Below are 5,281 nucleotides of genomic sequence, written 5' to 3' on the forward strand. Positions count from 1 at the left end.
ATTCATGTGTATAATATCTCCAAATCATATAACATAAACTTCTTTAGCATCCCCTATATATATATATATATATATATATATATATGTAAGATGATCAATTCAGTTGGAACAAACTTCTTCAACAAAAACAAAGGATTCTGCATGCTTCAAAGTGATAGATTTATAATTTAAATTATAAGACTCGTATTGAAATCATTTCATAAGTCATAGAATCTTAACTTAACCATACAAAATATATATAAAAAATAGATCTTAATTTAAACCCTAGATCACCTAAAATCAACTAAAAATAACAATTTACATACTATAAAGCTAAAATCTTTAAGTATATCTTTTTAAAACCAGCTCGAATGAATAGAGAACCGAGCTATTGAGTATCCTTAAGTATATCATTAAGTATTGACAATAAAGAACCGTGCTACTGAAAATAGTTATATTTCACAAATTATATCTTTAAGTATTGACAATATATGTATGTTATTTGGGTTTTTATTAACATGTTAGTTATGATTCAATATGTATGAACTTGGACACTATATATCATCAATTGTATTAGTTATATGAAATGGGGTATAATGATCCGTATCGTCTCAATCTGTGTTATGACCCATTGGATAATACTAATGAAGGCTTCAATAGATATAACGATTTTACTCGGACCCTTAATAAAAAATATATAATTATTATGAATTCAACGATTCGATGGTGTGGATCTCTAATCTAATCGACCCACATATTAATACAAATAGAAAGATAAGAGCCTCTAATCTGATGTCATTTATTATGATCAAGATTAAAAGAAAGATCTCTTTGCCAAGATGCTCTAGTAGCGTTTTCAGAATTTAATTTTTTATAATATATATATTTTTTAAATCCTGATACATATTTTATTGAGTTTGATACATTACCACATACCTATTGTTTAGGTATGGAATTTATAGGATAGACTTAGTATCATTAACCTAAGGTATATAAGTCGCATTAAATAAATTATAGAGAAATGTTCTTGATGGAACATCCTACTAGTCGACAATTATAACTAAATAAGTAGTTATAGATTCTAATTTTATTATAAGCATCGATGTGTATAGTTATATACAAGATAAGAAACCTAAAAGATGACCCACGAAGATTAACCCAAAAAATGTATATGTAAATATGAAAATATTAATTTCAAAGAAATAACTTATATTGTTGTCGTATACGTATTTTTTAATATATTTTTTATTATATATTTAGTTCGAGTAAAAATGTATAAAATATAAAATACATTTAATATTTCTTCACTATAAGCCAAGTAGCACAATTTATGATAGACTATTAACATTAGTTAGTATTTTGATCAACGGTGAGATCAACCTTTAAGGGTACGTAATAATTTTTTTAGATTTGATAGTGAAATATATTTAAGTTTGCTATAATGTTATAAGGGCAAATTTTTAATAAAACTCATATCTTAAAGAAAATCTCACAGAATATTATATAAAAAGATCATTTTATCTTTATTTTCATAGGACTCGTTGTTATCTCTATCTTTCACCACCCCCTTATGTCACTTCTGTCATCGTCTTTTCTCTCTTTTGCCTCGTTAGATTTATCGTCGTTTTCATGAGTTTTGTCAAACTCGTCTCACGAGGGAAGACAAGGGAAGACGAGGCACGACGATAAATTCAAAAACACATGATAAAGTAATTATTTATAAAAAAAAATATTTTACTGAAATTTTGAAAAATTAGAGTGTTCCGTGAAAATTTATCAAAGATAAATTTTTTTCTTCGAAAATTCGCCGATGTTATAATATTATATATCCCTAACCCTTTTTAAGGATAAATATTTGACATAGCTCAGTGGAGGGCGAAAACAGAGGTGACGGATAGCTTGGGGTCGATTTGGGACATCATGAGGCCGGGGATCGCCGGCGCCGTCTTCGGACCGGGGTGGAGGTTCTGGGTCAACCCCGTCGTCTGTAGTGTCGTCAGGGCCGACGCCGTCGTCTGTTGTGCCTCCCCGGTAAACCCTTCTTCTCCGTCCCCAAGTACATCTCCCTGGTTGTTGCTCTGAGACGCGTACGGTTCGAATCGGCTCGACCGATGGAAGACCGTTGTCTGTAGTGTTGTCAGGGTTTCCTTCCTCCACTACCTCCCCGGTAAGCCCTTGTTCAACGTCTCCAAGTAAATCTCATTGGTTGCTACTCAGCGACTCGTTAGGGTTCAAATTGGCTCGATCGAAAGGGTGATATCTTGGGATCTTTGCGTCGCTTGTGGCGATCATGTTCAATTGCGTCGACATTACTACTTGTCGTGCGGAGAGGGCGAACTTCTACCTCGATAAGTCGATAGGTTTTGGACGTGAAGTCGGGCCTTTGGTTGGGTGGGAATCTTGAGTTTGGTGAAGATGCAACTGACTTAGATTGTTGCAGTGCCCATGCTGCTGATGTTGCGTTTCTTGCACTTCTTTACATTGTTTGTTTCAGTTAATTGAGTCATAATAAATTAGTATTCATTGTCTATGATGCAAGAACTTTATAAAGCTGTTACTTTAAGAAGCTTTTCTGCTTAATGTGTTGTGTAGATTGGGCTAGTTGAACTCAGTTCTTTGTAATGCGAGTGCAATTTAGGTAAATATAATTAGGAACATTAAATTCCTAACTTAACTTTTGGGTATGACATTTCATGAGTCTAAATCTTGATTTATGGCTTTTGGTTAGGAACATGTTGTAGAAACCCCTCTATACTTGTTCAATTAGATCATCCAGTTATTTTATCTTATATTTCCTCATTTTGTGGTTATGGTTTCTTTTTGCCATCTAAGATTTTTCCATTTCAATAGCTATATCTTTGTTCTACCAAAGTTTGGTCATAATGCAAGTGTAAGATTATGTAATGATTGCATAGTAGTGGAGATATCCATGATTTATGCCTCTAAACAATGGATGTTTGAGTGCCATCATCACCTAAATGTTCTCCAAGCGTTTGACCGTCTTATAGTAATGAACTGAATACAGTGAATGTGAACTTTTGGTGAATGTTTTAGAATGTGCCTACAACATGCGGATGGCCAAGGTGTCTCATATGTACTTGACCCTGTGGCTGTATGTGCAGGTGCATATGCTATTTCAAGAAAACCAGAAATTAGAAGCTTCTTGAAATACTGCTAAATTAGACACTGATGGAGGTTAAAGGAATACCTAGCAGCACTTTGTGATTGTCATAATTCGAAATAACATATTCAAGTATGAGATGACTTTAATACTTATTCAAGAACTCATCTAAGTTAGCTGAATTGATAAGCACTGACTAGAGCTCCAAGAAAGCAAATGGTTTTCATTCCTTTATTCAGTTTGTAGACTGTATTTTAGATCACTACCGTGGCTTGTGCAACAAAAGGGTGCAACCTAGTGTGTATCTGATGTGGCACATGAAGTTAATTTGTAGTTGTATACGGACTTCTATGAAGATCACATAGGCCATGCTAGGTGTTGTAAGGTGTTTGTATCAGCAAATGTGGTTTGCATTGACCATGTTCTAGGCATTGTTATTAGTCTTGCAAAATACTATAGTACAACTAGTCATGAGGTGGCTATCTAAAATTTTGTAACGTTACCATCCAAGGATGATATTATTGTTTAGGAGATTGATTATTCTGGGAGTCATTATCAAAACTAATTGTAGTTTTTAAACTTTAAATGATTAAGTTGTTTACTGTATGGTTGTAAAACTAATAATGATCATACATCATGAAGGTGTCTTCTGCAAGACATAAGGCTGTAACATTCAACTGAGGGAAAATAATCTATATATTTTTTTAGTTCAGAACTATAGAAGGCTTAGTGTTACTAATGTTTAAATATTTTCTATTATTAAGACTTGCTTCTAACAGAACTTCCATTAAACCAGGACGACAAGCGAGAGAGGGTTTAATTTTTTACCCTATAATAAAGTTGTAGTTTAGATTGTTTGACACATTGCACAATACTTGCAAGCTTTGGACGACGAGTTATTTGAGATTTAAAGAAAACACTACTTTTTTTGTTCATACATCCGTCTGATTTTATAAACTCTGTTTGGAGAACATATTTACTTGTAAATAGAAAAAAAAAGAACTAAAGATATGCAGCAAATGGAAACTAAAGCTATGATAACATGCATATGATTATTGGAAAAAAAATGGTGCTGAGTTCCATGAGATGCTTGGCAAAGAGCCAAATACTCTAGTTGGTACATCCTGAGCAAGTCGAGCAGATTGTGAAGTTTCTTGCTAGGAGGCATCACTCTTCTTGAAGGAAGAGTGGAAGGGCTCCTTTTTCAGTAAATTCCAAATGCATTAGCACCTGTTATTCTCCAGATCTCTTAAAAAATGACTGCCAATTTTGAGTTTTCGTTTCTTTTACAACTTGATCAGAACATGACAATCATAGTTCTTGAAGGTTGAAGCTCTAACTTTTGACATATGCTGTGTCTTTTGTTTCTTCAGCGTGGCAGTAGGCCTGCTGCTTATACAAGATGCACCCACGGATAAGGGTCCGAATGGAGGGGAGTTGATGGTGTTTTGCAGTGTATTTGTTTTGATCAGGTTTGACTTCTCCACATAAAATCTTTGGAGATAACGTTCACTGATGTTGACTTTGTTTGCAGTGGGCTTGTATATTGGACTAGTCATTCTCACGATTGCGTGAGAAAATTTGTTGGGCATGCATGGGGAAGATAAAGGTAAAGCGACTAATCCTCTTACGAAAACTAACGTGTCAAATACAAAAAACAGTAGTAATTTTCCCAAAATTGTATTTATGTAGATAAATCGAGTGTAAATTAGCATGTTTGGTTGGTGCTCAGAAGATGCACCATGGTTGATGACCCAGTGCTGCTTGTTTTGAAGCAAATGTCTCATACCTGAGAAAGTGTCCTCACAAAAAAATGTGCAAGGTCCTGATTCATCTTCCCTGGCCTCTCCCTTTGTCTTGTAATTATGTGGTTATTCTTGTAATGAGAATAAGTGTTGCGCATTTAATGCTTATTGTTGAATTGAGAAATGGTTCTGTCTATACGTCTTACACCTACCCGCAGGACTTATCAAGTGTTTTGGGCTAGTATATGGGCCCATGGAAGACGGGCCCGTCTCGTCAACCCGACGGGAATCCGTAGTTGGACGTCGTTATCTGCGACCCTCTCGCTTTGACGGTGCCACGTTACGATATCCGCCTTACACTTTATCAACACTTGGTTAATATTCGTGCCCAGCAACAAATCTTCGCCCTCTTGAAGTCGTCAGATGCGTCTCCGAT

Source organism: Musa acuminata, chromosome BXJ2-9 (genome assembly GCF_036884655.1).
Source record: "Musa acuminata AAA Group cultivar baxijiao chromosome BXJ2-9, Cavendish_Baxijiao_AAA, whole genome shotgun sequence".
Lineage (NCBI taxonomy): Eukaryota > Viridiplantae > Streptophyta > Magnoliopsida > Zingiberales > Musaceae > Musa > Musa acuminata.